Genomic DNA, 12,301 nt, shown 5'->3' on the forward strand with positions numbered 1-12,301 from the left:
AGATCAATGGGTCTTCTAGAACCAATTATCCATATCAGTTAGTGTCTGTATTAGCTTTAACTGAATTGTCTGAAATAGCCTTCCCATCATCTAAATTTAGACTTTAAAATACGACTGAAGAATGCATGGTGGCCTAATGAATACCTAGCCAGTCTTCCACAGGATTCTGCCTCTGAAAATTAAATTGCATGTGAGCATTAATACTGCATCTCAAGCTCATTCAGCTGCAGCCCTGGTCATCATACATTGGTTTTGGCTATTTTGTTTCCCTGGTCTATTGGTCTCTGAGACCTTTTCTATGTTGTAAAATATGACAAGATCTTTTATTGTGAAGCGATTTTTCGTTTTGGCTTAGGTAATGACAGCTGTATGTCATGAGAGGTGACAGTATTATGTAAAAATGAACATATGCATTATTTGGCAAGGAAAAAAATTGACCATCTTTCTACCTCTTTGTTCACAGCTTAAATTCTACTAGATGTCATCCATTCAAAGTTCTTTTATAGCAATACAGAATGAACTACAGGAAGGAGAGGCATATGTTATACATGGTAAGATTTCTTTGTTTCCCTGATGACTGGAAATACGCATGGAGTACTACAAAGCAGAGGTCTGTATTGGAAGCAACATGACACTTGCCTCTGCAGAAATTCAACAGCTAAAATAAAAATGAAAGGGAATAGACCTACCAGCTGCTTAGATTCAGCAGTTCCACTACTCACATGCTGTTCAGTAAGTTTCCAAAGAAACATAGGCTTGGATTTCTGTGAAATTTATCTTGCTAAGATTATGAGGGAGGTTGGGAAGGAAGGATGAAAATCAGAATGGCCTGCAAAATAACTCCTTCTCCTCTCCCCCACCCCATTCCAGCAACATGAGGTATCAGTGGCAGAAGGTCATAGAGATAATTGCAACATTATCTCCTCTGCCTTGAGAACTTGGGTCCTTGCAGTGGGAGGGTGATAATAAAAAGCTGTGAAAATTCCATTCATGGAAAACTCCAACATTGCTAAATCTAGATCCAGGGCAGTAAACTCCAGAACTTCACGGGAAAATAAGTTCTGGAATTTTAAGGCTTTTTCCAAAATGAAATACTAATCCCTGGCTGAATTCCGCATGTTGGTTTTTTGGGTTTTTTTCCCTTGAAAAACTCAACTTGAACAACAACAGCTTTTGCCCTGTTCCTGCCAACCTGGGAGCTTTAAACTCTGAAGCTCCTGGCCTGAGCTGACTCTGGAAGTTTCAAGGCTCCTTGAAGTGCAGCTGTGAGTCTGAAACTCTTGAGTGAGATTTTTCTGTGGGGGGTCTCCGTGAAACCAGGTACTAACTAAATGAGAGAGGCCTAACTAAATGGAATTTTGCCAACAGAACCTTCTCAAAACTGAACAGCTGCTACAAAAACTTCTTAGTTTTAAGTATTCCTATTGGGAATTTCTGAGTAGATGCAGTTCAGATCTTTCAATGACTTCTCTTCAGTCTGCTGAGTGCAATTCACATGGCCAGGACTTAGATCTGTCTTTGGGTTCTTGATGTCCTCCTCACGGTGTTTTACCACTTTCATGTGTTAAGTCCTACTTCACACATTCCACAAACTATGTACCTATTTCCCAACTAAATGAATGCTGGTTTTCAATGGTAAAAAAAGAAATAAAGATACTTATCATCAAAGCATAAGGCTGGAGTTGCACAGAAGTTCCTTACTGGGGTATAGATGGTCCTATTTGGTATTACCTGAGAAAGTGAGGTTTGTAATGTGTGTAAGAAGAGGATAATATGTTATTTCAGTGGGTGGTTGGAAGAGCTTAAAACCCATTAGTGTTTTTGATTTGGTGGAGAGTAACTGTCGGTGGCACTTGCCATTCCTGCTTTTACCAAACACGTGTCTGTTCCTTCTCCATTCCTTTTTAGCATACAGACCATATGCTACCCCACATCACAGTGCTCCAGAGCACCATGTTTTAATATGTCCTTCTGTAAATGCCAGTAAATACAACAGTATTTGTGTTAATTTCTTTTTTTCCCCTAAATCAACAAGCAAGGTATCACCATAATAGAAAAACAACACAGCACTTGGGCTAGGGCTCAGATGCTTTCTGTGATGGTAAATCAATTGAAATGCATCAATGCTGAAATTACAGTGGGAAACATCTCTATAATCTTTGTGTGTTACTGAAGCACATTTCTGTAAATTAGCCCCACTGGCAGTCATTGTACCAATTGAGTTTTAAATGTCAGATCAAAATGTTGCCCTAGATGGTGATATTTGGAAGGCAGAATCCTTTAAAGCAGACTTTTCAGACATATTTAGCAAATTGGAAGTCAATGGTTTCTAGATCCATATTAAAGTAGAGGTGACTTTTCTTGTAAATAAGCATTCCTGTTTCAATGATGACATGAAGTGTAATGACTTAAATTAGTTGCCCCAGAGAGTTTTCATTAATAATCTACATGTAACTTTTCACCATATGAACTATGACTATACTTGTGTCATCTCCATAAACCAATTTAAAGCTTTCTTAAAAACCCTGGTCCTTCAGAATGATATTAGCCAGGTCCTGGAATGGCAGAAGGAGAAAACAAACAGGTGTTTCCACTGCCAGCCAAGAAGCAGCAATTTGAGTACAACTGGCATCCCTGCTGGAATGGGCAAGCCCCAGGAAAAAGGGTGCAAGGAGAGGGGTGGTGTTGGCCATGTGGCACTATCTTGGAGAGCCATGTAGGGAGACCTGGAGGCACCACAGTGGCCCCTCCATTCCTTGGCAGATGATGGGGTGCTCATGGGCTGACTCTGAACAATCTGTGAGCTCTTCAGCCCAGGACAGGTCTCCGTGAGGCTGCTCTGCCTGTGTGTGCCCTGCCAAGACAAAAACCCCAGGAGTGGTCACACTCTCCTCCTGCTTACTGCAGCTTTGCAGTCAGCCTCTTCTTCCAACAAAAGGCTGTATTTACCCATACCCACTCCCATCTGGCCTTCTGCAATTAATCTCTGTGCCTCAAACTGCAACACATTGTGTGATAATTCGTTATGTTAATCCCATGTGTCAGCGATCCATTTAGAGACTGCCCTGCTTATCTTTTGGAATAAACCTGGGTTTTCCAGCCCTGCATACAAAGAAACAACCACGTTATCTGTCCTTCATATACACAAGGCTAAAATTTGAGTGCTTCTGTTCCAATGGGACTGTGTTCTTACCTGGTGTCAGAACTTTGGAGAAATATAATTAGGGGGACCTAACTACACATTTCAATTTGCAAGCTCCCTTCTTCTTTTAAATGCAAATTTCTAGGACACAAGCAGTAAGGTATTAAACATATTTATACTATTATAAGCCACTCTGTGAACAGCAGAGCTAATGAAGCTTGTTTTTGTCATGACTGGACCCAGCTGCTAATGCTACTGAATCTTTCAGGAGCACCTTTGAGACCATTTCTGCCTTGGGTGGTGTTTAAAATCACCCAGCCAACTAAAATGTTACTGAGGAAGCAAGTGAATGACAGACAGGAGGGGAGGGAGTGAAATTAATAACACATCTTTTCTCACTAAGCAAGTTGGAACCCCTCTCACTAGATGCAGCAAATTCAGTCCTCTAATCCACCTTGTTTGTAAAACCTGGATTTGGCTTCTCTTCCCATTCCTTTCCCATTTAATGGGGTTGTAGTGAGCAAGGGTGGGGGCAGTTTTTAAGATGGTCTGTGTTGTGAAATAGATTTGGGACAGATAAACCAGCACAGTGTGAAACAGGGCTGTGTTTTCCTGGCACTGCTGGGAAGAGCTTGTTTCTGCTCCTGGCAGGCTTCCCACAGGCAGCAGCTCAGTCTCCTGCAGGTACAAAGAGCACGGTGGTGCTGACCCACCTTTGAGCCCACGTTTAGAGCAGGGGGAGGGAAGAGGATCCTGAACATGTTCTGAGAACAGCTTGTGCTCCGTCCCTGCAGCCAGAGCCTCAAGATACAGAGCTGCAGATACAAAAACTGAGAAGGAAGCAGCCTCAGCTGCCACTGACTCGGGTGTCCTGAGGCCACTAAGGAATGATGGAGGTCCTGGGGCACTTTTCCCAAGCATTTGGTCCCTCAAAATCTCTTAAATTTGGCTTCAAAGGCCCACAATTGCCTGAGTACTTCTGAGGATCTGGAGTGAAATGCACACAGTGTCTCTCCTGGAGCTACAACCAGCTCTCCTGAAGCCTGCAGCAAGACATGGATGTCCTTCAGCGAGTCACATCAGCTTTCCATCACAACTAACAATTGTGTTTTTTGGTTCTCCATGTAGCTGAATGCCACCCCGCTCAAGTCTGTGATCAAACTAAAAAAAAAAAAAAAAAAAAAAAAAAAAAAAAAAAGAAAATATGAAGCTAATCCAGGTTATTTTATTTCCTTTTTTAAAAAAAACATTTTCCTCTCCCTGGTTTCAAATTTCAATTTTACTGCAATTCATTTTAAAATAAATTTGGCATGTTTGAATGCTGAAATGGTGGTTCATTTTTTCTCCTTTCCAACTAGATTAGTTGGGCCACATTCTGACTGTAATGAAAAATATTTTCAAGTGTCCCAAACTTACTCTTTTTCTCTTTTTTTTTAACAGAATGAAATATTCCTCTGAAACAATGTTAACTAAATACAGCTAGGCAATACAACAGCACGTTTCATTTATTTCAGGTAGCCATTGGCATCAAGGCACAGTTAAAGATTTCTGTGCAACTGCCTCTGTGTTTTTGTTTTGAAATTAAGGTTTTCTCCTTAGGGCTATTGCAGCACTGGTGTTCCTCAGACTGGAAAGAATTGAATGGAGGACTGAAAACCTGAGAAATTGCAGGAGGAGCTGTGGGCTGAATAATATGTTCCAAATATGCTCTGTGATATCATAAGAGCAGCTTTTTGACTCAGAATGAGGACTGGATTTGCCAAAAGCACTAAGCTTGGGCCCAAAAGCTGAAGTCCAGACACAATTAAAATAACAAGGCTCCAAGCTCTCCTGCAATCAGCCTGCAACTTCAACCCTTGCTGCTTTTAGCTTAATGTCAAGCTTCCCTACCAAGTGTTTACATGTCACTTTGCTAATCAGGCAAACACAGAGGCTGCAAATCAAAGAGCAGCATCCCTGCTATCAGTGTCTAGCTCTATAAATCCGACCTGTCCACTTCAAATGGCTCTGGGTCTGCTTTCCCAGCCTCCTCCTTGTCTCCTCCTCAGGGCTTCTCAATCTCACTGTGAAAGCAATAAGGCCTGTTCCTTAAGGCATGTTTCCTTAGCATATCCTCCCTCCCAACCAAAGCACTGCTTCCCTGCTTTGTTTCAAAGCCAGCAATAACCTAGTGAACAGAAGGGCTCATTAATCCCTTAGGAGAGGCTGCATGCCCAGCAGGGACACGGAGCAGGCTGAGTGGCTCCCTGGCCAGCCTCATGGAGGCCTCCAAGACCAAGAGTCCCCTGACCTAAGCAGGGCTCCCTTGGTGCCCGGGGTTCAGCTGGAAACCTGGCTGGCTGAGAGGGCTCAGCTGCCTGCAACAGCAGATGGGGAAAGGACTTGGGGCAGAAGCTCGCTCAGGGCCATTGGAGCATGAGGTGCAGGCAGGTTTTGTGAAACACCATTGCTTCTCTGGGCATGCTTAAATGCTCTGGTAAACACAGCTTTGAGTCCAGTCCTGGCTAGAGCTCTTCCACCTTCTGGGGTAGCACAGAGGCTGGCACTGGTGCCAGTGCTGGGCTGGACACTCCTCAGGCTGCTTCAGAGAGAAACAGCAGGGATGGGGCTCAACCTGCTGCCACCTAGATTTGGGACACCCACCTGTCCTAAACCAGCTGCCTCTGCTCTCAGTGACTGTGGTGGTGTGCACCTTGCTGGGAGAGTGATACTGACTTCTGCCAAGGGACAGCAAGGGACCAGAGGGTGGATGCAAACCATCAGCACTATACTCACACCTCTGCCTGACCCACCTGGCAGGGATGGGCAAAAAGATTGGTCAGATAGTTTCAGCAGTCATTAATGAAGACCTGTGCTTGCCAATGAGCTGAAAAGAGAACTTTCTCCCATTTTGAACAAGAAACAAAACACAGTAATTTAAATATGGGTTGTAAAAAGACGAGTACATGCCTGGTGTGGGTTTCTTGGTGTCCAGCCTTTGTAAACACTGCTGACAGAGCATCATCTGATATATGAAGAAAGCCAACATCAGATGTTTTTTGGCATTCTGAATGCTATCTAGACTTTTCTGGCTTTCACACATGAGAAATTGAAGGTTTGGATCACAACTTCAAGAGGATGGCAAAGAGCCATAAACCTACACACACCAATAGACAGGAATGAAGTCATAACTTGTGATGATGCTGAGTATTGCAAGATCTTCCAATCAACAGCCAAAAGAGCACACTGGAAGGAAGAGATGGTACAGGAATGAATGCTGAGATGGGAACACAGACAAAAGCCTGATTTCTAGGAGCATAATAATGTTTGTCTGCTGAGGATTCAGTCCTGCCTGACCTTTCTTGTTTGTTTTTTCATGACTTAATTGCTTTTATAGAGCAGATTTCAGAGAAGTCAGACACTGCTTCCTTGGGGAAGCAGGAAGACTTATGCTGAGATTATGGCAGGCAGCAGTTGTGATTTCATTATATGATATTAAGATTGTAATTTTTTGTGCTTACACAGAATGTTTAATGAACACATTAAGCTAGATGTGTTTCATTTCAGTTTGTATAGCAGCCTAAATGGAAAAACAGTATGATACACTTGTTTATTCGGAGTTAAAGCTCAGATTCAGTGCTTAGGCATCTTGCTGAACTGGGGGGCCATGGTGTGATTTAATGGTTCAAATAAGAGCCTTGTTATTGATCAAAACTCAGGGATCTGTAAACTCAGAAGATTTTCTGACTGGTGGGAAGTAATGCTGTACCAGCAAGGTAACTTTTTTGTGTAGGAAAGATCTTTCCCACACAAAAGAAGGTAATTTTATTGAGAGCTGTAGATACTATCACATTTTTCACGTTTGGTCAGTTTACATACCGATAATGTGAAGGTTATAGGGTGAATTGTACAATTTTTAGGGTGGAATTTTTACTGTCACAGACATAAAATGCTTCAGAACACTTAGATTTCTCCTATTCTTTTTTTCCTTTCATATTATTTGAAGATCGATTCCTCCCCTTTAAAACTGACTTGCTGCAAAAAGTAGATGTTGAAACTGGGTTATTTAATTCCAAAGCTTACTAAATATCTGAGATGATGGGGCTCTGCAAATAGTAAGACTGTATTGCTCTAGCTGATAATAACACAGTTGCTATTTGGGCTGAGTGAAAACCAGTTGTTTAGAACACAGAAGAGATTCTGCTTTTGATAGCTTATTTTCATAGCTTGTTAGTACAAAATGTGATGTGTTGCACTTCATAATGTTGACTTTGTATCTAAAATAGATCCTTGGATTAGGAAGACCTGTTTTAAGAAAACAAATTAATTTAGTATTGTGGGGAAAAGCATATAACAGGCAAAGCAGATTCTTGCTGTGCACTGGCTGTGTGTTTGAATGCCAAGGTTACTGCAATCCCCCAGCTGAAGGCTTAGCTCTCTTCCCTTCCCCCTAGCTATGCAGTGGTAAAGGACAGTACTGACTGCATTAAATTAAAATTAAAAAGGCTGGACAAGGGATCCCTGTACCCTTTCTCGGTCAGACTGGCTGCCCTGAAGGATCAGTAGAAAATTCAGCATCTGAGGATTACAGAAATTTAACTGTGCAATGCAAAGAACTATTTGAATGTGACAATCCCAGCAGGATCAAAATGATTTAACAGAAAAGAAAAATATGAGCTCTAACAAAGGACAAGGTTTCTTTTTTCCCAGTTCCATTATGAACAATTGTGGATTACTGGTTCTCCCCGGATTGCTTCTCTCAAGACTCAGTGGAGGACACTCTTTTAGCTCCCAGGCCTCAGTTTAGCTAAGACTTAACTGTCCTTTCAGCTGCTTCAGAAAGGCCTGTTTCCTTATTTAAATAACAATGTTGCTGCTATTTAAATATCTTGCCTATCTATTTTCCCCTTACCTTTAGGCTGATTTCACCATCACTCAAAAATCTTGCTGTGACTACTGCTCAAGAGCCACCTGTAAGATGCAGTTACCCACTTACCGGGGCTTTTTGGTTTGATTTAAAAGCTAGGGACCAGTTATTTAGGCTGTGAGACACTTCCAGATCTGTAAAACCATACCTGATAGCTCTCCTAAGGCTACTCATTGTTCATGGCCAGTGTATGCTCACCTCACATGACATCTCTGTCTACAAGGGGCTGCTGCCAGCAGAGCTGCTCCTGCCTTGCTGGGAGCTATGATAGCTCCATCCAGACCTAATTTTTTTGGTGTATTGAAACTTGGAGGAATGGTTGTCTATTGCCCTCAACAACAGTAAGGGTGCTGGGAGAATACTCAATAATCCCAAAGCATTCTTCACTATTGAACCCTCTTCTGCCTGGGGAGGAAAGAGAGGTGCAACCTGTTCTGCAGGACGTTCCTACTCTGCTGTCAGGAGATGCCTGCCAGCTTTTGCCCTCTGGACAAGATCAGGATGGAATTATTTAAATGACATTACTGAGATGATAATGACTTTCCTTACTTCCCTGACATCCCCTTTTCCATTTTGTGTGAAGACTCCTGATCAGCCCTTCTGACTCTACCTGGCAACCTAATTCCCCGAGCAAATTCTTCCCATGGGAGCTTGTCAAATTTGAGTCTGGTTACAACACAAAGGACTTCCAGCCTACCTGTCCCCACTCCTTCTCTTGCCCCTGGCCCCTCCTCTGGGCAGTTCAGGAAATGGAGGCTGCACCTCTGCACATGGTAGACAGTACCCAAGGGCATGCATGTTATTCAGTTTAGGAGGATGTCAGGATGGCACCTGTGCCCAGGGATCAGCTTCCCAGGCTGCTCCTGGACTGTGACAGCAATGTGGGATTTCTCCTGTGATTCCAACCATGACTTATATTTTCTCAGTGGTTTCAGCTCACTAAGCTCCTATTATGTACAGTTCTTAACGTAATGTAATGAAGTTACTGGGTAACTATTTATTTTTGTGATTAGCTTTTACACCTTCTCACAAGCTTTTAGTTACTGAATTATCCACATAGTTCTTTAATTCAATTTGTTTTGACCTTTCAGTGAGTAGAAGAATAAAAGAAAGGTGAAATCTGTGTTATGCCACTATGTTCTGGCATTCACAGCTAGAGAAGAGGCCTGAGCAGCAACAAGCAGGGACACATGGGCTGTGCTGGGAAAATATGGCAGGACAAGAGGATCGGTTCCCATTAAGGAAACAGAGTGTTTTATCTTCTCAGAGGAGAAGGTTTTGACACTCCTCCTGCTCACCCAGTGATATATATCTCTTAACCCTAGATACACTTTGTTGGCATTTTTTCCCCAGAAAGGAGAGGATTGACACTGAACTTTTTGCTATCCCTGCCACCACAGGCAGCTCTAACTGTGCTGCAGCTGTGAACATAAAACACATGAGCAGGGCCCTGTGAAAACCTGCCATACCAGTCAGAGCTGTGGGGCAAGGGACAACAGAAAAAATAAGCCCCTGAGACATGGAGAGCAGGGAGAGGGTGCCGGTGTTATACAACAACCATCCCTAGCTGTTTGGGGAACTAATAGTTGGCTTACTCTTGAGGACAACCAATGTGCCAGGTCCAGCAATGTCTGTGCCAAGCAGATGTTTGGGATTCCACAAGGAATATTTGATCCACATCCAGCCAACCCAGAGGGCTCTGCATCCACTTGGAGTATTTGCACTGCAAGGTGCCAGATTAATGATTAGAGAGATCAGCCTCTGCAGGTGCAGCCTGGGTTGTGCCAATGAAATCTCCACTTGGCTCTGCCAGCAGACCTGAACAGGAGTCCAAAGAGCCAAAAGGGTGAAGGAAAATCCAGAGGACCATGTTTAAGGGTTGAGCTGCTGGCTGCTGTGTAGGGTGTTCAGCACTTGGCTTTTTGCTGAGAATACCACTGAGGTAGCACTCAGTGCAGGCTGGATGGCTGACTTTGGGATCTATCCTCACCCAGGCTGGTAATGCCAGTTTTACTTTCATAGACTTTTGGTGCAGGGGGCAGAAAAGCCAGGGGAGGACAGCAGCAGCAACAAGAGAAGAGTTAGGATTTTTGTGCAGGTCCTTCAACTGGATGTATAGTGAGTCAGACTAGTCAGGGAGGTGAGGATCCTTTGCTGGCTCGTTCTGCTTCAATCTCCTGTGCTTTGCACTGGTGAATCACCAGAAGGCAATCACAATGAGTCTGATAATGAGGCCAACAGGCACTGATGGGAGCAGAGGAGTTATCAGGATTTCTTAGGAGATTTTCTGAAATTAGCTGTTTAAACAGACATGGGCAGCATTCACATGGACATGTCCTCTCCATATCATACCAGCAGAGACTGTCACAAATTCCTTCCTTGTCATACAAGGACCCCCTATTATTAACAGACTTTTGAATGTTATTTCTTTTCCAAGAAATTCAAACCCAATAAATTGCATTAAATGGGTTTGGGTCTGGTGATGTCAAATCTATTTTAAATAAATTGGTTTGGACCATAAAGTTTCAGTAAAAATCTGTCTTTAAATGGGATCCTTCTGTTTTCCAGATTGTGCTCTCAAGATCTAGACTAGTTTCAGTTTTTTCTTACTATGCTTATGAATTCTGAGCATCTGAAGTAGTTTCAATTCATACAATAACTTAATTATTTTTTATACAGGCATATGAAGTATGAATAATGAATTGAAAGAATTGGAAAAAAAGAGCCTTAAAAGTAACTCTGGTTTCTCAAATATTGTCCTAAGTCCCCCCCCTAAGGAATAGAGAAAATATTCCAGCTCCACATGACAGAAAAGCTTTAATGCAGAGAACTCTCTGCAGGACTGTTTTCATTTTGTAGTGTATTTTAAACATATGAACAGGGCAGACTGTTAATTATTTCTTCTCCTTTTGGCTCAGTTCCACATACAACTCAGCAAAAGCAGAGCTCTGCAGACTATTCAGTGGACAATCAATGGCTCTGCATTTGCTGAGTGCTGAACAAAATCGATGAAAGGATGTTGTGACTAGCTCTTGAGGCACTTGTTGGCCCTCAAAAAAAAACCCATCCGTGCCCTTTCTGTCCCCAGCTGCTGCATCTTGCTCCTTCCCTGTTAGTTCAGAGGGAAAACACTTTGAGAAGAGATGGTTTAGTGATGCTACACATGATGTCAGAAAAGATTATTCAGTGGGGTGAGGGGAAAGACTTTGCATCTAATGAGTTCCACGTCCTTAAAGGCTGCTGGATACAACTTGAGTGAAACATGGTGTGACCAGAGGGCATCCCTGGCTCCCAAATGGAGTGACACACGTAGGAAGATCTGGTTGCAGGAGCTGGAGTCCTTACAGCCCCTGGCTGTGTGCAGGGCTCTCGAGCGGTGGCAGCAGCAGAGGACCTGTGGTGGTGTCGCTTGCTGCCCCTTGGCCACCAGCAATGGCACTGCCATTGGCAGGTGTGAGCCAGGAGGCTGCAGAGCAGCTCTCACACCCTTCTGCTGCCTCAATTAGGCTGCTTTGCACCATGTCTGCAGTGGTGGGGTGACAATGCCAAATAATGATAACAGCAGAAATGGCGAAATCAACAAAAAAATATCATTATATATAGAGAGGGTGACAATATTAACAAGCACCAAAGATGAACTCTGGGGATGCCCTTTCCCACAGGGCCAGTTCCTCACACAAAGGAGCAGATTGTGCTGGTCTTTCCCAGTTCCTCCTCCCTATGGTCTCTCTCTGACTATCACTTCAACACCCTCTGTTTCTCATCTCCCATCAGGGCATGGTGTGTGCTGCACCAGACTGGTGCTTATCCTTGTGTCAGAGGACCAAGTAATGCATCTACTTCTACCACTGGGTCCTAAAATTCAATGAACACTTAATTACTACAGTGTTTTGTTACCAATGTAATTCTTTTGCAAACATTTTTCACATATAGCGTGGGTAAAGTCTCTGCCTGATATAGTTTGTAGTCTGAACATAATCTGGAGAAAAAGAATGAACAGAACAAAGTGTTGGAGTAATGGTTTTAAGATGACATAAAGAAGCACTCGAGGGTTCCTGTGCTTTGTGGCTGAGAAGAGAGAACACATCCAGAAGGAAGGGAGAGCCACAGATTATGGAGCTATTACTCATTATTAAATTTATATTTTGCACTGTTACAACCACCCTGAGATCTAAGCATACCTTGCAACCAATAACAAATTAAGCTGCACTCTGGGCCTTTGATAGTAATCACAGAAGATGGAGGATTATGTA

Source organism: Serinus canaria, chromosome 3 (assembly GCF_022539315.1).
Source record: "Serinus canaria isolate serCan28SL12 chromosome 3, serCan2020, whole genome shotgun sequence".
NCBI classification, from domain to species: domain Eukaryota; kingdom Metazoa; phylum Chordata; class Aves; order Passeriformes; family Fringillidae; genus Serinus; species Serinus canaria.